This window comes from Parasteatoda tepidariorum, chromosome 8, assembly GCF_982258835.1.
Source record: "Parasteatoda tepidariorum strain Cologne lab strain chromosome 8, Ptep-v5.0, whole genome shotgun sequence".
Classification (NCBI taxonomy): domain Eukaryota; kingdom Metazoa; phylum Arthropoda; class Arachnida; order Araneae; family Theridiidae; genus Parasteatoda; species Parasteatoda tepidariorum.
In genome coordinates, this window is record NC_141762.1 from 97,630,727 (window position 1) to 97,655,766 (window position 25,040).

At 29.0% G+C, this 25,040-nt stretch overlaps 2 long non-coding RNA genes across 2 annotated transcripts in view; both read left to right on the plus strand.

The window, feature by feature from the left end:
• Positions 1-25,040, plus strand: part of LOC147806565 (uncharacterized) — a 394,172-nt gene that overhangs the window by 322,366 nt on the left and 46,766 nt on the right. The gene's annotated exons all lie outside the window — the stretch shown is intronic.
• Positions 2,788-6,414, plus strand: LOC147806567 (uncharacterized). The gene is made up of 2 exons (XR_015435966.1): positions 2,788-2,911; positions 4,695-6,414. It is a non-coding gene; the product is annotated as an uncharacterized LOC147806567 (long non-coding RNA).

Sequence of the window (25,040 nt, forward strand, 5' to 3'; positions counted from 1 at the left end):
CGAAAGCTAACAAAGCTTCCCCCCAAAATTTGGGTTGTAACCCACTATCATGTAACATTGCTCTTACCGCGTCCATTGCACTTCTATTAAATTTTTCTGCTATCCCGTTCATTTCTGGAGTATATACGTTAGTCCTTTCTATTCTAATTCCGAGATTGCTTAAGAACTTTTCAAATTCTTTATGGCAAAACTCTAGCCCGTTATCAGTTCTGACACATTTTAACTTAAGATTAGTTTCCCTTTCACACTTAGCTAAATATTTCTTAAAACATTCGAAAACTTCGGTTTTACTTTTTATAACATATACATCAACTTTACGAGAAAAATCATCAATACAAGATAAGAAATATTTGTTACCACCTAAAGAGTTTACGGGAGAAGGTCCCCATAAATCACAATGCACTCTTTCTAGACAAGTTTTAGTAGTTCTATGATAAATACGATTTCGTTTTAAAGATACCCTAGTCGATTTGGCAATTTTACAACTAGTACAATTTTCGTTTTCACTTTTACTTAAGTTTTCAATGCCTTTTACTACATTATTTTTACTCATACTTTGAATTAATGGCATATTCACATGACAGAATCGTCTGTGTACAATATCTAAATTTAAAGTTGAAATTAAAGCTATATTCTTACTATCAATACTTTCGTTAAGTTTATCTTTAAATCTTGTTGGATATCCATTCAAAACATATAATTTATCTTTTCTGTTTACAGTAAACATATAATTATCAAATTTATCAAAAATTACCATTTTATTGCGGCCCCATTCAACATAGTTACCAGCAATATCAATTTTCGTTCCACTAATCAAATTACGCCTCATGTTGGGCACATATAGAACATTTTTTAAAGTAATTTCCACCTTACCTTTAATGTCCAATATAGTAAAGTCAATGTCTCCAACACCAGTGGCAATTGTTGAGCTATTTGTGTCACCAACTAGAACCTCTGTCGGTGTAATCTCTTTATACCAGGAGAACCATTCTCTTTCTTTACAGATGTAAGATGTAGCTGCTGTATCTACTAGAAATTCTCCTATGAATTGATTAGTATTAGACGATTCCACACACATAGATTCAAATTTTTCATTCAGGCTTGAATAGTCTTTTTCACACAAAAAAGCTTTCTTTCGACGTTGCACATTCACTTTCTTGTAGCATTTATCCTCAGTGTGACCCAATTTTTCACAGAACTTGCATACTACAGAACGACGAGGATTTGTTACTTCGATTTTCTTGTTAGGGTCCAGACTGCTTCCACTGAAAATTTTCTTATTCTCTGCTTGTCTTTTATTATCACCCTTTCGAACTTTAGTTGAATAAGCATCATTCACAAACGTAATTTTATTTTCGTCTTTTTGTTTCAGTTCAATCCTTCCAGATTCCGTAATTAGTTGCTTAGTAATTGAATCGATCGTAAATTCTTCATCTTTTACTCTGTAAAGAATCTGTACCAAATTATCATATTCAGAAGGCAGATATCTTATCAGCTGAAAACACACTAATATTGGAGGCAATTTAAATCCAGCATCCTCAATTTGTTTATTCTTCTCCGACATTCTTTTGCTATATATTCCGATCGTTTCTTCGTCGGGTGAAAATCTTGTGCTAAAGAAATCATCGACTAAACCAGCCAGACGAGCTCTCGACGTAGGTTCAAAGTTTACTTTCAGCGTTTCCCAAGCTGTCTTCCCGTCTTCGGTATCAGCAATCAGGGATTGGTATTTTCGCTCGATTCCCATGTAAATTGTCGTATAGGCTCGTTGTTTTCGTAGAAGATAGGCCAATTTGTCTCTCTCAGCTGCTGTATCATCAAGTGGTATTTCTTTTCCAGTTATAAAGTCCCAACATCCTTTTTCCATTAGCAAAACTTTCATATCAATTTTCCAGCTTCCATAGTTAAAATCTCCGAGCTTTGGAAAGGCAAAAATTGTTCCATCAGTAGACTCAGCCATATTGAAAATTGAAGACTTATTTCCACTTTTCACTCCTTATTAGTCTATTTATTCCATATTCCAGACCAAAGGTTTGCGGGTTCGAAGGCCCATAACCAACTGTTGATGCGTTAGCGGAGTAGCACAGTATTGAGTGAAAGTGTTAACTCACATAAAGAAACTTGAAGATTTAAACATTTCTTTATTTCATACAGTACCATCTCGATACAGCGTACAACTGAAGATATTTAAACATAAATATATCTTAACAAAAATGTTGGTACATCACCGGAAACAACAACACAGTGACGTGACATAGTGAAGAGACAAGAAGTCGACTGAAAACACATGCTTACAACAATGCATGCTTTATATACAGATTCCATAATCATATGCACGGATGACGTCACTTACGTTATCTGAAAAGAAAATGTCTGTTGCCACCACACGACCGAAACTTAATTCTGTTAACTTAATGTATTCAGAGGAGTAACAAACCACTCCAACAATAACTAATACTTCGAGTTTAGCCTATCTAAAGCCAGCGCTGAAAATGGAACAGTTTTGTGAAAATAAATTTTTTTTTTAAATATTTGAAAATTTACTCCAATGCTGCATTGCTCGGGCTCATAAAAATTTGCAAACACTGAGAATAAGGCAGTAATTAATATAATTTTCATGTGCCGACCAGGTGACCGAGAGGTTAGCGTGCCTGACTGCGGAGCCGATGGTTGCGGGTTCGAGCCCGCTCAGGGCATGGATGCTATCCTCCGTTGTGTGGTGTGTGGATGTGGCCAACACCTACTAGAAGGTCAAGGCCTGCTGGCTCAACGATTTCAACCCCGTGACGTCACGAAGAGAAGGCAATAGCGTGTGTGGCTCTAACATAGGAACGCCATTGATGAGCGTTGTTTATACGTGAATGTTGCAGCAAAATTTGATTTTATATCGAAGATTTAAAGCGATATCGAAGTAAGTAAAAGTTACTATTTTTTTTATGAATGTGTTATGTTTAATTTCAATAGATTTTTCTCTAATATGTTGTAAATTAAGTTTGAAATCGGATTGAAAGCACGTATATAATTTAACTTGCATTGGTGTTGTGTTGTGAGACGTTATTTGAGTCTCTAATGTATTTATATGTGTTATCTGATCTATTTTCATTTGAATTATAAAATAACATAATTTAGTATTCAAATATAAAATGACAAAACCATTCGATTGTATTTTATATTCATACTTCATGAGCTAAAGCATCTTAAATGAATCTAAGCGATTTAAATAGACTGCTCAAGATTTTAAGTAGCCCTAGAATTGTTTATAAAATATACATTTCAATAAATCGGTTAAAATATGTTTGAATTATGCATTTATCTAAGCAAATTAAAATATATTAGTTACAATCCAACATGTTTTACTGCTAAACTTTTTAGTGTTTGTAAGAATAAAATGTGCAATTTCTTGAAATACTAATAAGATGTTTGTAATGTTTTGTACATTATGTATGTTAGATTAGAGATTTGTATATATCTTTCTCAGTAAAAATACTAAATAATTTGAAATGTAGAATTAGCAGTTGGTATAAGTTTACCAATATTTTAAAACTACTTTAGACAAGAATTACAAAGAAATTTAAACTGTATTGGTAATGAAAAGTAGTTATTTTTAACTCTAATAAAATTAAAATTAAACAAATTTTAGTAAAAAAATACCATATGTGTTTATCTGAAGAACGATGATAGAAGTTACATTTGTTTATATTTAGCTATTAGAATTTTACATTTAAATATGCCTAAGAAGAATTTTAATATTGAAGAATTTCTAAATGTACCAATGTTCGGGGATAAAATTATTAGTTTCTAATTCTATTTCAAGGTTTGGTGTCAATGTTAACTTATAGTTCTTCTAATGTGCTGTTAAAATACTTTTAAGCATTTTAAATAAATAAAATTTTAGTGAGTAAATTATTTAATTGAACACTTATTTTAGAGATTGTTGATTACATTTAGCAGAACTTTGTTTTTATGAACCAAAACTTTCGAAAATTTATTTAAGAATCTGTAAACTAAGAAAAATATTTTTTAAGATATTATTTGAAGTGCAGAATTACCAGTTGGTTTAATGTTAGTAATATTTGAAAACTACTTTTCACTAATTATTATAAACAAGCATTACAAAGAAATTTAAACTGTTTTGGTGATGAAAAGTAGTTATTTTTAACTCTAATGAAATTAAATTTAAACCAATTTTAGTAAAAAAATACCATATGTGTTTATCTGAAGAATGCTGACAGAAGTTACATTTGTTTATATTTAGTTATTAGAATTTTAAATTTAAATATGACTGAGAAGAATTTTAATATTGAAGAATTTCTAAATGTACCAATGTTCGGGGATAAAAATATTTGTTTCTAATTCTATATCAAGGTTTGGTGTCATTGTTAACTTATAGTTCTTCTAGTGTGCAGTTAATGTACTTTTAAGTATTTTGAATAAAGAAAATTTTAGTGAATACACTTCTTAATTGAACACTTATTTTTGAGATTGTTGACTACATTTAGCAGTACTTTATATTAACCAAAACTTTAGAAAATTTATTTAAGATTCAGATAACTAAGAAAAATATTTTTTAACTTATTTTTGGGGAAGTAAAACAATTTTTTTTTTTTCATTATTCCAATGACAAATTAAGGTAAGTGTTGATAAATTAATATTTTACTTTCAGCCATGAGTCTTAATGTCTGTTTATTTTTCAGGCATCAATCATGATTTATGCTTGTTGTGTTCTCTTGAGTCAAAGGAACTATGATGATAATCACAAGGTATTTCGTTTCCCCCAAGACACACAACTGCAGCAATTGTGGTGTGATTCATTTATGCAAACAATATTTAAAATTTGTATTTAACTTTTAGCTAAGAATATTTGTTTAAATTTATAAAGATTTATTATATGTTTAAATTAATAAGGATTATCACTTTTAATGCTTTCCTAAAGTAGATTGTTTTCCATCACCCCTTTTAAAAATAAATATATAATTATTATTGTGAATTGTAAAATGATTAATAGGATGTCTTACATCAAGACTTTTAAAAACAAATATTTAATTATTATCATAAATTGTAAAATGATTAATAGGAAGGTCATAGGAATTTAAAGGTTCAATTTAATCTAATGTTTTTAAAGTTTTAAAAGTGTATTGTAAATAATAGTCTTTTTTTCATAAACTTCTTGTTTATTTTCAAAACTTTTCTTAGTTTCAATTATTGGGTGATGTAATGCAACTACTTTGCATTATTTACATTATATTTTGTGGTACATCTCATCAGAAACTGCAATTTTAAGAAACTACAATTTTGTTTTTACCAGTATATATTTCTTATTATCTCATAAAAATACTTAAAAGCTCCGTAAGTATGAGATATTTGTGTGTTTTTCTTAAAGGAAAATTATTTAATTGGCAATTTACTTATAACTCCAGATTTAATTTATAATATAGAATAGTATTTAAAAAATAAGTGGAAAATTTAGATTATGTAAAGGCATTTTTGTATTTCATTCAATATTTTATTTAATTTACTATCCTTTTTAATTTCCTTCTTTCGGATAATTAAATTTCTCAAAATCAACAAGTTTTTAAAATATGTTGTTACAGGTGCAAAAGTGTCGGGTAATTTGAATGGTTCATATATAGTAAAGTATTTAATAACTACTATAGAATCATTAGTAATTTACTGTGCTACTTTGACATACTTTTTATCAACGGGCAGCATTTTCGAAAAAGATTGTTTCATTAACATGCTCGGAAAAATACAGTATGTAAGCAAATACTTTTAATTATCCGTGAAATTTTTCTACCAAATTTTTGTTTGCTCTCTGGGGTATGTTTTAATATAAAATGTTTGGAAATTTGGTCATTTAAAAATATACGACATTGACAATATATTTTCATCAGAAGTATAGTAATCTTGAAATCGCAAGTAATGATATAATGTAATAAGTAAAAATTGCATTCATTATTTATATTGGTGTACTTTTTATGCTCCCATTATTTTATTAAGGGAAGAGATAAACAAATAGTTTTTGGTCAGTATATAAATTTGATATATTATGGTAGAGCTTTGTAGATACTTTGCATATGCCATGTCTGTCGGGGTGGTATGCCGGGAATTTTAATCAGAAAAAATTTTTGCCTTTGCACCCATGATTATAATGAAATTAAATTGATAAAGTAAAAATTTTCCCTGGTTCCAAATTTTTGTTTGCCTTATGGGGTTATGTTTAAAAATAAAATGTTTGGTAATTTAAAAATATATGACAATTACAATTTTTTCTTCTGAAGTATAGTAATCTTGAAATTGCAAGTAATGATATAATTAATGATATATGTTTTAAAATAAAATTTTTAAAAATGTTATTTGCTTTTGTATAGATATTTTCTCCTTACTGATTTAAATAAAGCTTTTGTTTTATATATATGTTTGTGTCATTATTAAAGCATACTTATACTTTATGATAAAATTAATCTTCATATTCTTAAATACCTCATTCATAAAGTTCTAGTCTATATCATCAAAGTAATGATTCAGCTTATTTAATAAGTCATATTAAATCATTTTTATCACATGAATGCAAAGCAAAAGAACATGGAAAGAAATTAGAGGGACAGATGTTAATTTGTCAGTTTACTGCAGTAAATAAAAAATTTCTGAATAATTATATACATTTGCTATAAATATTTCAAAGGTTTATAAAGAATAAACATTTTTATGCTTTTTTTATGGAATTTTACGTTAAGTGTTCTTTCCAATAACATTTTGTTTCCATGAATGTAATGTTAAGTACTAATTTTCAATTCTTGGGAAAATATTTTTATTTTCAATCAATTGATATTTATTTAATATGATTGATTACTCTTAAAATAGTTTGAAATTGAAATTTATCCTTTGAAAAAAGGTTTGGATAAATCTTATGAAAATAACCAAAAAAAAAAATCTTTAAAAACTAATCTAAAATTTCTTACTGCATTAATTTACTTATTTTTTATCATGATTTTTTTTTATTCATTTTAAATTCATTATATTAAGGCAAAGATTATATATACACAATTATTCAGATCATAAAAAAAAAATTGGATTCTTATTTTTAGATTTTAAAAATGAAGGAAAGACAATAAAACTAATAAAGAATCGACTATTCTCATATCTTCACAACCTCCTCTGATCACTCTGAAGGTAGAAAACAGCAACGCTCTTTTCTGCCTTCTGATCGTGACGTCACAAACAAGCTCCCAGGCCTTCTACTCTAGGTGGTTGTGATGTGGCCCACCCTATGAACGGGTATTTGTGGCAGTGTGGCGTGGGTAATGTTGCTCGCCTCCGTGACTTTGGCTCACAGGTGCCCACTGGGTCAGGGCTAAAGAGAATAGAAGGGCTAGTTCACTCCGCTCTTAGAGCTGAAGCTACGATTTCCCTCCTCATGACGTCACTGTGTCCACAGATCTCGGAGATCGCAAGAAAAGATATTATGATAACTACATTTTTCTCTTCGTAAAAATAAGTTAGACTTTTTCTGGTTATTAGCTTTCAAACTTTACGTAATTAACACATTATTTCCGTTCATAAACATAGTTCAAAAAAACTTTCTTGGCCATCATATTAAAAAAAATACAATTTTAAACTTATAAAATTCTTTTACTAGTTGGCGAAAATGACACTATAAATACTTTATTTTTAAAAGTTCAGTTTTAACTTTAATTATAAAGAAAAATGAAAGCATATATCGACACATTTTTTTATCTACATATTCTTTTATAACAATAAGTTGAGTTAAATTTAGAATCTCTGATTTTAAAATATGCCGTTAATAGCAATTTGTTCATACTTAATTATTAGGAAACATCGACCTTAAACACTAATTACTGAAACAAAATAATAATTTAGGTTCATAATGACATTAGAAATTTTACAATTGTTTATAGATATTTAAATTTACGATGATATAATTTATAGATATTTAAATTTAAGAGAATATAATTTTTAAAAAAAATCATAAATATTTAGAATAACTACATTAAAAAATATGTTATGAAATTAGGAGAATTCCAACTATATACTATATATTTTATTAGTACTTTTTATTTACATTTTAATTTTCTTTGACTTTATCCATTTTTTAATTTTTTTCACCTGCCTTTCTTTTTGAAGTAACGAAGCGGTTTCTATTTAGATAATGAATTTTTTCTTAACGACAGAATAAACATATTGCTGTTTTATATTAACTGCGTCATTTCGGAATCCATTCTTTACATAGTTGTTCATTTACTTTAGGGAACACGCGGAAAATTATATTTTTTCCCTTTGTTTTTCTATCAAAATGTTTTCAAGTTGCAATCGTGCAAACTGTCATTTCGATAATAGTTTTAAATTCTTGTAAATTCACTGCAAAAACTGAGGAAAGTCATTATAGAAAATAACAAATGTCTTAGAATATCTCGCAAAAGGAAATGCTCCAATATTAGTAAGAGCTAGTAAGGCCGAACGCTCCGTTCTTGAAGTAAAAGTGCGAGCTTTGCGCCAAAGTGACGTCACTAGAGAAAATCGGAGGATTGGCGCGGCGAGAGCTACTTCAAAGGAATGAACCAGCCCTTCTATTCTCTTTAGCCCTGGCCACTGGGTAACGTTAAATGGGCAACACTTCGGCATAAGGCGAACAACGAGCCTGCCGTTATTGAAAAAATAATAATAATTTTCATCTAGGTGGGAAAATGTCGCCAAATTGGCAATCTTTAAAATATTAAGTTATTTGTCTATTTTAAAGGCCAGATAATTCTTCACGGCAAGATTATATATATTTATATTTTATAATCATCTCATTGCTCCAAGTGTAATGCACTTAAACTATGGCTTTTTTTTATTTTCATATTTTATTTTGTAATCTGGTAACGATGTTATTTGGGGGACGGTATTTCAGTCGATTACCGAATATTCAGTCACCCATTGATGATTCAATTTCAACTTTGATTTAGTTAATGTATTCATACAGTTGTTATTTAAAAAAATAATAATAACTTAGCTAATAATATATAGTGCAAACCAATTTTACTAGTTTTAAATTTTTTTTTAAACTAAACAAAAATATTTAGCAAAAATACGAAATGGAAAAAACTAAACATTACCTAATATATTTGTTCCACAATTATATTTAATGGATAGTTGAAAAAATGTTATTTTGAAAATAATTATTTTGTTAATTTTTCGACTGCCTTCAAAAAATTATAAATAATAATTCTGTTTTAATTAATTTTAATTTTACTAAACCAAATTGATGTAATTTAATTCTTAATTATAAAATCCTAATTTTTCGCAATAAAGTTTTAATAATAGTAAATCCTATGCAAAATATTGTAAAGCTACTAAAATGTTGGAAGAAAACTTCTGTAACATTTAAATTTAAAAGTTACGAGTTTTATTTAAAGCTAATACTCTATAATTGTAAATGCATTTTAAAATGCTCATTCGCGTTTTGTTTTTATTTACTACGAATGTTCATGAGCGATTTTCCGTTCAAATATTAAAAAAAGGTTTAAAGTTTTTTACCGCTGAAATTTCTAACACTTTCATATAATTAATCACTAAATTAAATATCTAGAACATTAATAAACAATATGATTCAGAATTGAAATAAGAAACTAAAAAACACTATAAAATCTTAACAAGAAATTAATATTTATAAGACTTTACCATATTTTACTTTCTAAAACCGCTTGTAAAAAGAACCTATTTCAAACAGTTATTTGTGGGAGACATTTCCGTATCGTGATCTGTCGAGCCAACTAAAATCGCCAAGGTGCCAAATAGATTTTAAACTTGCAAGTACACATTTATTTCTAAAAAATTAAGATTTTGAATTAAAATGAAAACTTCAAACATTTCAATTTCTTCACTGTTCAAAAATATATATATTTATTGAAAAAAAGGCCTAAAATATTATAAAATGAGCAAATTAATTACTTTAGAAAAAACAATCAATTCTAAATTAGAAAATAAAAACCATAAAAAGAATATTATTAATTGGGGTGCATTATTATAAAAATGAAAACAAAACAATTAAATAAATGTGATCAAATTGAAATAACATTGACTAACATAACATTAGCCAATCGAAAATAGACATCCGATAAATATTTGAAAACGAAAGAACAAAATTAAATAGATTAAGAAAAATCGAAAGTTAACTCAAAACATACAAATTTTCTTTCATCATCGATATTAAAACATAAACTTATTCAAATTAACCTTTAATTGCAAATACTTATTTATTCTCTAATACACAGCTTATGTGCAAGAAAAGAAATATACACAAGAAGAAATATTCCATTTTTGACAACATCAATTACTTGAGTTCAATTACGTAAATTCGAATGAATAATGTCAGGAATGGCCTACCGTTGTTAAAGATGTGGTATAAGATATCCAAGATGTTCGTCTGTTTTCACCAAATAATACATTATCACTAGGTAACTAAACATCAAAAATCAACAGCGAACAAATAACATTTAATGAAAGTAAATACATTTTTCATAAAGCAAAAGAATGTATAATCGTTTTCAACGGATTCAACGTAAATCAATGAATTTCAATCTTGTAACATACCATTTACGGACGACTACAATTTCAATTTTAAGTGATATCATCAAAGCGTAGAGTGTCTGAATTTGAGCCACTCCTTGAAGAAAAGAATGTTTTGACAACTAAAAAATAGCGACAGCTGGGATTCGCGTTTGATTTAAAATCGTTTGCTTTTTACGAACAAATGTTAATTAGATGATATTCTTTTGAATGATTTTACATTTACAATTTTACATTTTTTACATTTACATTTTTATAAATATATAATTAAATTCAAAATTTAACGCAAATTATTATTTGAATTTAAAATTACGAATTATTTGAAAAACCTATAAGAGCTTGAATACAATATATAATTCATTGCTAAGTGCTTCATATTCGATTAAAACTTTATCTACATTTCTTCTGAAAATAAATCTTTGTAGTGCAAGCATAATCAATATTACTCCAAATGCACGCAAAATACAATAAAACATTTTATTTTAAATTAAAATATTGCAAAAATGCTAAGTTTATGGAAGTTTATTACTTTATTTTTCTACCTGAGCATTTAATATTTTTGAATAAAATAAATAATATTATCAACACGGCTTGTGGTAATGACACTTGTGTAAAATTTGAAATGTTTAACATGAATCTTAAAGGAAATGTAAGCGTATACATCTTTTTTTTTTTTTTCAAAACAGAAGGAAAAGGCATCAAAATTTTTTCGTTAAAAACATAATATTAAAATAGATTTATTTAAATATTGTTACAAAGGGCATATTTACATTTGGTAATTTACACAAAGGGCATATTTACATTAAATTTTTTTTTTTTCTGATACTGTCAGTTTTAGAGGAACAGCAATTATTATATGTAAAAATAAAATTTTTAATTAGCCCGTTATCATAAATACTTTTAAAAAAAAAATCATATTGAGAAGCCATTTATAAAAGATCATACGTGAATGTAGTATTTGTAGTGGTCGAAAGTAGCACGCTATAAGTAGCGAAACTACTGTAGTCACTACTTTTTTCCGTAGTTTGTATTGTAGACTGTAGAGCCCTACTTTTTAAAAGAAGCAGAGTAGTGAGTAGTACTATACAAAAACAGTAGTTTGTAGAGATTCCTGGCAACTACTTTTAGAGTTAGTTAAATAAAGAAACAAAGTTCAAACGCAAAGAGTTTTTCGAATCTAATTTGGACAAATCCTTCGCTGGAGTGTCAAAGTACGTAATTAGAATATTCTGTGACAGAGCGTTAATAGGATCTACTTCTGATGCACGGAAAAATCGGTGCGAAATCGGTCGAGTTGTTCCTGAGAAATCGAATTTTAAATATCTGATTTTTTTTTTAATTCTACTTCACAGGAGCTATAAAGTACGTCTTTGTGCATGGTTCCGTAGCTTAAAATATCGTCTGCGTTAATTACTAATTAGCATACATGCCGTCACCCCCTCAAGTCCCCTCAAGCCCCCTCAGTCCCAGAACGTGAAGATTGTATCATTAGATAAAATTTATTCAGGTTGATCTGCTTTTGTTTTTTCGCACTGCACTTAATTTCTTGGAGAATATAAAAAAGCATTCATCACTTAAATCACAAATATTTGATAATTTCCTAACATTTCTTGAATCAATTTCGTGAAAAGCATAGAGTTCGAAAGTCAAAAAGAACAAATTCGTAAAAAGTGCTTTAGGATAAAAAATAAAAAACTATTTCATGTAAGCATTAATTAAAACTTCTTAATATCTCCTCATATTTATTTCAAACCAGTTTTTTTTATTCAAAATCATTTCTAATATTAGTGAAAATTAAGTTTTCCAGTTAAGTTTGTCGTCTAAAAGTAGCGAAGTAGTGACTGCATTTCGAAAGTTATTCGTAGTCGCTACATTTAAAAAAAGTAGTTGTAGCTGCTAACTACGAAGAAACTGTATTTTTTTTCTGGCCACTAAATATTTGTGACCATTTGTGACTCTTTTGTGATTCACATACTTAATTTTAAGCGAATTAATAAAAACTGCTTACAAGACTTTCAAGTAATATTTTAGCGAGACAAGCCCCAAGAATGTGCAATTCTTATGCGACTTTGAAGAGATCAAAGTTGGCAACTAAATTTTTTTTTTCTTCTAATGCCCCCGCCTGTGTTAACACCCGCCAATTTAGGCATCTATCGGGCGATTATGTTGACCTCTCTTACAGGGGCACCATATTAGGTGGGCCAACGTCGCTCCCTCAGTAAAGACAGATAGTACAGAGAAGGAAAGAATATCCATGCCTTGTCCGGGAGTCGAACCCAGAACCTTTCTGATGCAAGAGCAGTTCCCTAACCCCTACACAGGTCCGTCGGCAGTTGGCAACTAAGTAGCAACAAAGATTCTCAGAGACTTTAGTCTCAGTAAAGTATATTTGTGACTACCAAGAGACAAAAGTCAACAGTAAATAGTCATGGAAACTTTTATGTGATATCATAAAATAAAGTAACATCGAAGTCTCAACTAGGATTGGGCGATATTAGAAATTATATATCGTGATGCATCGTTAGTTTCGCATCGAGATATAGCGATGTATCGCGATATAGTATTTTATAATTTCATTTACATGTACGGCATAGAAAGTCAGATTTCTATCGAAACCTCTACTCAAATTGATTTAAATCAATTTATAAGTTTGAAGATATATATGTTTTGCTTAAGAAAGATATTAAATAAATTGACTACTATGCACAAAACTTACTTAAAATATTTATTGAAAAAATGTGTAGATACAGAATGAAATATTTGCACCTCTTTATCGTTTATAAGGTATTAGCAGTCTAATTAAGTACCTAACTACCCAAATTATAAATTAAATAAATTATTAATTAATTATTAATTAATTTAGGTAATTAATAGGTAACTTTACTAAGCTTTTAACTAGAAATAAAAGAAAGTTTAAAACAATAGGTTTATGAATTAATTGAAAATCAATTAGTTTAAGCGAATGAAATTTTGAAAAAAAAAAGTTTAAAGCCATAAAAAATAATTTTTCTAAATGAGCCATATAAAATTAACTTTGATAATTACATAATTATTAAGTTCGATTGTAATGTTCAAATTCTAAATGAAAAAGTAAATGCAAGTTTTGTTATATTTTCTAAAAATGATCACTCAAATAACGAAAGATTTTTTAATTTGAAAATAAATAATAAAAAAATGAATAAAATAGAAATTTATCAATATATTTACCTAACAATATAGAAAGAAAATTTAAAAAATAAGTTCGTTAAAAATTATTTGTATGTTCAAAACAAAGTGCTAAATAAATTTCAAAAAAAAAAATAATAAAACGCTTTTAAATCACTATTTTTTATCATTATTATTTCACATAAATAATTACATTAAATTGAATAATGACCGAATTATGAACGAAAAACAAAGTAAGGTTTAATTTCTTAGAAATAAAAACAAAAGAATTGTGATATTCGATAATATATTTAGCCAATTAACTAATAATATTAAAAGAAAATTTAAAAAAACTGATTGTACTCTCTAATAAAACGAAAAAAATGAATAAAATTCGCAAACCTTTCAAATTTTTTTGAATAAACGAAGTTGATTGACTTATGTCCAAATCCAAATGACAAAAAATAAGTTTTGTTTTGTTGTTGCTGTTAATTTACGTCGCACTAGAGTTGGCGACGGTCTGGGAAACATCCCGGAGAATGATCCGAAGACATGCCATCACAATTTTGATCCTCTGCGGAGGGGATGGCACCCCCGCTTCGGTAGCCCGACGACCTGCTCGCGAAGTCGAGCACTTTACGGTAGCACAGTTTAACGAGGACCAATACCGCACACCCTCAGTCCCTACGACGACTGATCCAAGTGGTCACCCACCCGCACACTGACAGTAGCCAGTGATGCTTGACTTCGGTGATCTGCTGGGAACCGTGTCTTAACGATCAGTCCACTGCGGGACTAAGTTTTGTTTTAACTTTATTTCTAAAAATAAAAGCAACTCAAGATTTATAAATTTAAAATCAGTAATAAAAGCCCATTAAATTATTAGAAGTTTTATCCAAAAAGTTTTTAATAAATTAAAAGAAAGGAAAAAAACCTAACAAATTTAATTACTTTGTAACTTAATTCTTTATGGGCCCCTTGAATTGGATTTCCGATAATTTTCACATTTAAAAATAAGAAAAAGTTTTGTTGAAAAAAAATTACCTAATTAATGACGAAACTCTTTATAAATTCTTTTCAATAATAGATTGCGTTCAGAACAAGGTAACGATCCACTAGTGTTCTATGTTAATATTTATGTTATGCTTAAGAGTTTATAATTTAAAAAGAAAAAAGAGTACATCTAAAATTACGTGGTGCGTTTGCAAATAGGAGTTTTAAATAAACGTAGCTCCCTTTTAATATATCAAATTTCACATCTGTAAAAGCATTCCTTCCTCATGCAGAGCAGTTCACGAGTTTTTTTTTTTTTTTTGAAGCTCAATGGTTAGAGATTTTTGGACTAATTATCGAATATTAACTTTTTTTTAATTCTATCGTACTTAATCTACATTTTTCTAAACACTATCGAAATTTCAAGCCTCTAAGTCTTATAATTTTTGCTCTGCAAAACAAAACGTAATATTAAGTTGAACACACTGAGCAGGTGCTGCTGATTTTTTTAAGGTACAGAGATTTAATTCCTTTTCTATTTCTTTAGGGCGGTTTAAGTTAAAAGATTTATTCAGGCTGGTCGATACGAATTCCTCACAGAGCTGACGCGAAATATCCTCAGTGGTATCGTGGGTTTGAGTCCCCTTGTCGTCAGGCTAACCGGGGGAGGTTCTGGTGGTCTTCCTGTCCATGTAACGCAAATGCGGACTAGTTCCATCAAAAAGTACTCCACGAAGGCAAATTTCTCACAATATTTAATCCAGGAGTTCCCTTGTCTTCTGGATTGGGTTCAAAACTACAAGGCTGCGAAGTTGAACATTAGTAGTCGTAAACCCAAAAATTGGGTCGGCTGTTCAACGACGGTTATAAAATTAAGTAAAAATTTTTAAATATGTAGGTAAACGCGTCAAACTTTGTTCAAATTTTGATTTTGTTTAAATTAATATTTTTTTCTGTGAAGTAAAACGCTTATCGCAGTTAAAATATAGTTTTTTTATCTTTGTTTTAGTTTTATTGCAACCACATACAAAAATCTTGGACATTTTTATTCTTTCAACTTTGAACTAGTCTCGGAGATTTTAGGTTTCAAGTCCTCTTTTTCGGTTAAATTCATTTATATAATCCAAAAAGAATAACAAAAAAACTTTTACTTTTTTAGCTTTTTGATTGATAACCAGGTCATATTTTCTGCTTTCAAAAAAGCCAAAAAAAAAAAAAGATTAGTTTTATTAGCAGTCTTGATAATAAAAACCTTTCTTTATGAATAAATCGTGAGCTCCACCACTGTTTTAGGTGCTCAACTTTGCGTTATTTACTTATTTTTTGCAGATCTTAAACTGTAAGAATTGTTTAACTCTGTAATTGTTTAAACTGTAAACTGTTTAAACCTCAAAGACGAAGATGCGTAAAAAATGTACAAGGAGAATAATTAAATAAATAAAAAATACATTCGATAGTTAGTGATCAGAATTATGAACCGTTTAACTTGTGCTAAAAAATGCCATGCGGGCCGCTTTGCAGGACACAGAAATAAAAGCACAGAACTGAAATTCGACGTGCTGAAAGGACCCTTTTTTATTTATAAACTTAACACAATTTTTTTTAAAATTCGAACTTGCCATTTGTTTGATTATTATTGAAACTTCACTTCCCCTTCTTACATGTATGAGTGTTATTCTCTTTAATTTTCTCTATATTCGGTTTTTTTTAGCAAATATTTTTATACAATTTATGCTTTACGTTGCACCTTTTTTCATGCAAAAACTGTACGACTTAGAAATTTGTAACTATGACTGAGAATAATAAAATGCATAAGGAGTACAATGGAAAAAAAAATTAGCATTCTGTAATTACTGCGAGAATTATCAACTGTTAAACTTATAATAAAAAAAATACCATATGGACCAATTTGGAGACCGGGGAAATGTAATTATTGAGTTGAAATTTGACGAGCCATTTTCATTTATGAACTTAACGCGAGTTTTTTTCAAAATTCTATTTCGTTCGGAAGTTATTACAATTTTACGTAATTCTTTCGCAATTTTTTTCTCACCTTTTTTACTTTCAATAATGACTATTTATTCAATGTTAATTTTTTCCCTCAAAAATTTATTTCCCTCGAAATATTCATTTTATAATCTCACGCTTGACTCGATGTCAAAAAGATTAAATTTTACCAAATATATCTTAGCATTTGCATGAAATTTTTTTAAAAATATATATACATTAAAAAAAAAATCAAGAGACATAAAAACGGTTTCTAATTTGATTTGTTCGATATAAGGTTATAGTTAAAGATATATTACATCTAATTTATTGCTTCCAATTGTGTCGAATATTTTGTATTCCTAAGTTTAAATATTTATTTTTCAAGCATGTGATTATTTTCCACAACTACGTATCCACGTCGTTACGATTGACATATAATAATATGCGATTACTCAAAGTTATAATAATTGTATATTTTATAAACGGAATCGTTTTTTTTACTAAGTCGGGCCCTGTCCTTATTGGTGCAAATAAACAAATTGAGATTTCAAATTCTTATCATTTTCATGTGTTTCTGAAATGATCTTCTGTGTTCGTCAACATGTCCGCGTCTGTACTTAAGACGAGAAAAAATTAGGGGTGGAAAATATGTAACTTAAACAATATTAGCAATTAAATTTCTAAGAATTCTCAATTAATAAGCTTTCAGTTCAAACGAAAAAAACGTATACAGTATAACCTCTCGGAGGTGACCACCTAATGCTTCACAGTAAAATGGTCGTCAATAGAGGTTGGTCAGTCTTAGGGTCAACCTTAATTAACATTTCCATTTCATAAAATGTAATAGAAGGTACATGATTTCTCTCGAGTGATTTTAATTTTATTCAGTGTCATTTTCTTGGTGTGAAAATTCCACTCTTGGTGACGTCATTAAAATCGGATTAGTGAATAAAATTTAGCGTCAATAAAAATGACCCCTACTGATATTATTACGCATAAAAACAAATTTACTATTTATGAATGAAAGAACTATTTTAAATAAATAAACAATTATGTTTTTTTAATTTAATTTTTAATTGTTAAATTAATATCATATCATAAAAATTAATTTCCTTTAAAAAATGAGAGGTTTGTATGTTTGGGATGCTTAGTTTTCCTAAAATGGCTTTTTTTCTAATTTAATTTTCAACTCTTAATCTAAATCATTGACAACATCGTCTTTAGTGCCCTCTGAGTGTAACAAGAGATTGTAAATATCTTTCAGAGATAGTCAAAAAGAATTCTCTAAATACGAGCCACACGCAATTATTTTAAATACATTTGAATCCATTTGTTTTGTTTACATTTTTTCTATTTTGATACTTCTTTGTGTTTTCTTACTTGAACTTTTCTACATTTGGTGCGGGGGTTTGCCCGGTCAATGGGAGAGGTTTTGATGGTCTCTCCTAAAGGTTTTCTTCAACAACAAAAAAATTCTGTGCCATCTAAAAATGATCGATACACAGAGGTGGTCTGCCCTGGAGGTTTCAATGTATTTAGCTTATCCCCACTTAATAAGATTTAAGTTCAAAAGCAAGAAACAAATATTAAGTTAACCCCCACTTAATAAAATTTAAATTCAAACGAAAGAAACAAATATTAATTTAATTCCCACTTAATAAGATTTAAGTTCTAATGAAATAAATAAATATTAAGTTAATCCCCATTTAATAATATCATACTTGTATTAAAAAGTTAATTCGATTTAATTGTAGCAAAATAAAAGAGGAGGCAAATAAATAATATTGATTAAATAATTCTTCTGCTACCTATCGGAATTAGCAAAAAAAATTCCTAGTCAATAAAATATAAGTTTAAAAAAAAATGGAGGGAAAAAAATAATTTTTTTCTTTTAGCAAACGATCTTTTTCGCCATTTAGATATTACTTTTTATCATCAATTATATACTTTAGTGTTTGCTTTAGTAGATTCTTATAATTTTAGCTGAAATTATGAAGAAGAAGAAAATCAGTCTCCTGTTCTCAAAATTTAATTCAAGTTGCGTTTTTCTCTAACAAATCTTTGTAGAAGTAAATAAATAAATAAAATCTTTATTTTGCGTTAGTAACGGGATTAAAATTTTAGATTAATTGAACTTCGAAAAATTTTTATCGGCATATAAATTATTCATTCGCCGAAGTTTACGAATTAACGATGGTCGGAAAAACTACATTACTTTAATACAACCATAACTACTTTGTTACAAATGCAGTTGTCTACAACCACTTTTTTGTAAATGTAGTGACTATTAACTACTTTAGAATTTAATAACTACTTCACTACTTTAAGGAGACAAACTTTGCTGCAGAACTTAATTTATTAACCTATGTTCAAAATGGTTTTGAATAAGAAATTGGCTCAAAATGAAATATACGAGAATAATTAAGAAATATTCATTCATGTTTACATGAGTCATTTTGTTATTCCGAAGCATTATTTCTTACAATTTGTTCATTTAGGCCGGAATAGCCTGGTTGGTAGGGCCCTGCGCCCAAGTCCAAGAGGTTGTGGGTTCGATCTCCGCCGACCGAAGACTCCCCGTGTAGTAAATTATGACTGAAGCACGGTAAATCTGACGAGTCTCGAAGTCCTCCATGTTCCCATAAAAAAAATCATACCTCTGGGGCTACTGATCCAGGAGTATCCTTGTCTTCTGGATTGGGTTAAAAATTACAAGGCTACAGAGTTGAACATTAGTAATCATAAACCCAAAATTGGGTCAGCTGTTCAACGATCGATGTAAAATAATGCCACTTGAAACTACCAGCAAGCCCACTGGATCAAGCCTTAAGCTGAAACCAAGCGGATTTAAAGCAGAGAGTGTGTTTTTTTTGTTTTTCAGTGACACCATCTATGACCACGAATATGACTTTAGCCACACACACGTCACAGCTAATTTATAGGGTGGACAGATAAATAGATCCATTCATTTATCCACATATCGTAATTTTGACCTGAACCAGAAAATGATCAATCTCCAATTCAGTACCCCTAGAGGTATAATTTGTTATTGGAACATGGAGGGCGTTTTGAACTGACAGGTTTTAACGTGCACCAGTCTGCACCCGGCACGCACCGATCACAGTGCTGACGTAAAATATCCTCAGTAGTAGATGGGTCATGGGTTAGAGTCCCCTTGCCATCACGTGGTCAGGCAGGTTTGAGTTTTTCATCTCCTTGTGCGGGCTAGTTCCATAAAAAAAGTCCTCCACGAAGGCAAATTTCTGCCAAAATTTGATCCAGGAGTTCCCTTGCCTTCTGGATTGAGTTTAAAATTACAAGGCTACGGAGTTGAGCATTAGCAGTCGTAAAAGCAAAATTAGGTCGGCTGTTCAACGACGGTTATAAAATAAAATATTTAAGCTTAAGTTGAGTGGTAGTGGCTTAGGGGATAGAGCGTTCGCCTTCGACTGTGAACCGGGTTCGAATCCCAGCGATCACTTTTTGATTCGAATTCTGCACTCGTCTTGCACTGAGTACAGTACTGACGTAAAATATCCTCAGTGGTAGACGGATCATGGGTTAGAGTCCCTTTGCTGTCATGCTAATCGTGGGAGGTCCTCTCTGTGTAGCGCAAATGAGGGTTAGTTTCATCCAAGTCTCCCAAGAAGGCAAATTTTTCCTAATACTTGATCCAGGAGTTCCCTAGTCTTCTGGATTGAGTTTAGAATTACAAGGCTACGAAGTTGAACATTAGTAAGTCGTAAACCCGAAACTGGGGTAGTATTCTGAGCTCGCAGTCGACCGTCGATTTGAGCTTTTGGAAGCCGCTCCAGGGGGCACATTACCTGATATTCTACTTTATCCGTCCATCGCTCGATTTTTGGTATTCCAAGCAAGTTTTAGTGGATGTTGAGCGCTCTTTTCGGTCGACGCGAAAACCACTGGTATTTTCAGTAGAGTAATGGTGAGCAAATGGAATGCATTGATAATTAATTATTTTACACGACTAAGTCTTCGGAGGAGACCGATATATCGAAACAGAGAAAATGTTTTTAGTCTTCATGACGATGTATTTTTAAATTTTTTTCGATTAACGAATAATCTTGTACTGTATATATGCATGAAACGAAGAGTGGACTTAGAAAAAGAAGCACGGCGAGGAAATGTGATTTCAGTAGAAACACAAGTTAAATTTAGTTTATTTTCAATATCATTAGTATATTTATCTTTTTTTTTTTAACTAATTGAATTGAATTTTTCTTTGCTATATGCGAAAAAATAGGTATTTTTGGGGTTGTAATAGTATATTTGATAAACTTAATAGGTAAAATTGTAAATGTTAATTTTTTCTGACTAAAACTTTTGTAGATTTTTTTATTATTTTAATAGATTATCTAAAGTTAAATTGTAATTAATAAATATTGATGATTAATAACCAGAAATTGTCTCAATTTTCTTCGTAAATCTTTTACTCCATTAAAAAACAAGTGTGTCATTTTTTAATTACTTTTTATAATCTCGAAAAGATACTGCAGATAGAATGTGTTAAATTACGCTTTTAATTTTTTTTTTTTTAATAATTAAGAACTTGTAATTTTCATTAGTTTTATATGTAATAAAAAGTAATTTCTATTATTTCTGAAACAAAGTAGAAAAATTTAACATAGAAGTATTTCCTTTTTTAATCAATATGGAAAAGATATGATTACAAAGTATTTTTGAACTTAAATTTCAAAAAAAAAAAAAAAAATTAAGATTTTACAACCTCACATGCTTATATGAAACTTTTTTCTGAATTCTTTTCAAGAAATTTCAATTTTTTTTAAATTTCAAATAGTTAAATTTGTATTTCTTGTAGATATTGTCTGCATTATTTCCAGTGAAAAAGATAAGTTTTAAGACTAAATTACTTCAACATCTGGTGTGTATTTAAATAGAGCTACTTTACATAACTGTTTATTAGATTCGTAGGTTTTATGTGCATTAAGATATTTTGCAACTATCCAAAAAAGGCATTTACGTACAATCAACAAAATGAAAAAGTTTTAAACACTTTTGTCAGATTTTAGGTTCAAATCAAATCTACAATGATTCTAATATTACCATAAAAACTGAAAATGGGATATAAACGAATACTTGAGTGAATAATAAAGTATTTTATAACTATGAAACTATACTATAATTCACTATACTTAAAAGTTTTGAAAAATCTTTTTTAACATAAAACTAATATTGCTGAACGGGATAATTGTAGTATGTAGTACATAAATTGCTTGACAAATTATTAACTAAATATTTCGAAGCTCTCAAAGTGATTTTTTTCTTATAGCTAAAATTTTATAAAAGTTTTGTTAAGGAGAGTTCAAAACATTTTCCATGTAACAAAGAGGTCCATATAATGAAATGTAATGTATATCTTTTCATCATTTGTTCGGTATTTATCAAATTTCACCCGTATAAGAATAATGAAGAACAAAATAAAAAGCTTACTTGAAAATAGAATTTAAACTGCAAATTATACTTTTTTTTATTATCAACACAAATGAAGTGATATAAATACTACCTTCTTAAATATAAAATAAGCCTTCGCTCACCTCTATTAAATCATAATTAATAAAATTCGTAATTTTCAAAAGGCAATGTGAAAACCATCTGTTTAGCAACATAAAGTGATATGTAGCAAAATTGCTGTTAACATTTAAAAATTCTGATATTTGAAATTTTTTTTTCTGGATCTTTTTTACTATCCACATAATATTAAATGCAATTAAAAATTTATTTCTCAAACAAAAAAAAAACAAAAAAAAAAAAGCATGCATGTGATATGCCAATACGATGTACGAAAATTTAGTGTCTTAATCGCTATTGGAATAAACAAACCAAAGATCTGATAGCAACTCAATAACATATACTTATAATAATAGTACATATTAGATTTTTAATTATCAGATTTGTAAATAAAATTTATCTAATAGGTCAATGTTTATTATTATCAAAAATAAGAAAAAACATTATCATTTCAGGGATGTATATAAATTTTATTTAATAAATGTAAGTATCAAAAATTAGTGCAATAAAATAAATCTCAAAAGACAATATTTTATCTCAAATAATAGATACTCAAAATGCCTTTTTCAATAGCTTGTCGCGCGTGAATGTCGTGCATCACATTGCTTCGAGCATTTTTATTGGCTGATAACACGGAAGAAGTTTCACCCCTACTCTTCTCATAAGGTAGACCAGTCCGCAAGTCTCCTCCACTGACCACTGAGTTCAGAATACCGAAATTCAAAACAGTGGACGGTGTGACGTCAGGGGAAGGCGTCACTCGGGGAAGGTCTACTTCGACTCGTCGTCTGTTTGGAATCCCAGCCCACTGGGTCGACTGTTATAAAATTTAAGCGAATCCAATAATTTTGAAACTCGTTCAATCTCAATGCAAAAATTAAATTTCTAGTTATAACAAAAAAAAATTTTAAGGCCACCACACAAAATTTTCATGAAATCGTCTAAATAGTTTCTGAGTAAAAAAGTTTTAAAAAAAGTCACATTTTTGAATTTTCATTTCTCTGATTCCGTTTAAATATTTAATATGACGTTTAAAGCAGTGTTATTAAAAATGATATATAAATGTGTATGACTTACTATGCAATATGTTTTTTTTTTTTTTTTTTTTTTTTTTTACCGTTCTTGAATTTATAAATAAAAAATAATAATTATAAAAAAAATTTTTTTTTTTACACCGAAACTATCTTGGGTAAACAACTTTAATATTTTTTTGTGGGGAAAAAAAGAAGACTTTTTCCTTATATAAACAAGCGCGAAACTACTGTAATCAATACTTTTTTTTTCCCTTCATAGTTTGAAGTGTAGCGAGTAGTACAGTATTTTGTAGCTATTCCTGGCAACTACTTTTAATGTTAGTTTAGGTTCTAACTAGGACTGGGCTATAAATCGATATATCGCGACATATCGATTTAACGCTTGTATCGGCAGGCCGATGCAGCGACATTCGTTCCAGGCGATGCATCAGAAATCTGATTTAAGCCGTCGAGTAAAGAAGACGAACGATATAGCGATACAAAACACGCAAGGATCTCTTACGTTCCGATGCCAACTCGCACTGGGGAAGACGATATTCGTATCGTTATATTGAAACGGCCTTGATTGATGAGCGGTAGAATCAGAATCAGTTTTGAGAACATATATCGTGATCTCGCATGTTCGTTTCCGCACCTCTTAGTTTTTTTTTCCTCCTTTGTCGCGACTTGATATCGTTTCTTGTAGATTATTTTCAGTGGTAAAAATTAGTAATGTTTGCGATTGCGACTTCTTTTTTTAAAATCATTTAGCACTTCGTTTTATTAAAGAGTATAATCGTGTTTTTTAATTTTCTTTCAATATTGTCAGTTGAATATGTTATCGAATATCATAATTCTTTCGTTTTCATTTTTAAGAAATTAAACCTTACTTTGTTTTTTCGTTCAGAATTCGGTCATTATTCAATTTAATTTTATTATTTATATGAAATAATAATGATAAAAAATAGTGTTGTTTTGAAAGTGTTCTTTTTTTGTAATTTATTTAGCACTTTGTTTTAAGCATACAAATAATTTTTAACGAACTTATTTTTTAAATTTTCTTTCTATATTGTTTGGTAAATATATTGATAAATTTCAATTTTATTTATTTTTTCATTATTTATTTTTAAACTAAGAAATCTTTCGTTATTTGCGCGATCATTTTTAGAAAATATAACATTAATATCATTATTAAGCAAAACATATACATCAAATTCATAAATTGATTTAAATCAATCTGAGTATGAAGTTTTGATAGAAAACCGACTTTCTGCACCTTACAAGTAAATGAATTTCAAGAATACTATATCGCGATACATCGCTATATCGCGATGCAAAACTGACGATGCATCACGATATAAAATTTCTTTTATCGCCCAGTCCTAACTAATTTTTCGAATTAAATGGGAACAAATCTTCGCTGGTCTGTCAATTGATGCAATGAAATGACCCTGTAGCTACAGATGAGATTTAACAGAAATTACGTATTTAAAATCACATATAATTAATACTTAAATTAGCCATTACGAAAAATAGATAATTAATCACTTTAGTGACACTTTCAGTAGCGAATGCTCACTCGATAAACATTGATGTTGTTTAAAAGTAAAAGAACGTATTTTTGATGTACTTATTTCCTTAGAGGTAATTAAAAAAAACATTAAATTAAAAAATTCCGAGTATTTGATAATTTTGCATTTCTTAAATTAAATATTCACTGTCGGAACAGGCATAAAAATTTGGATGTTAAAAGAACAATTTTTTTTTTATATATAACAGTCTTTG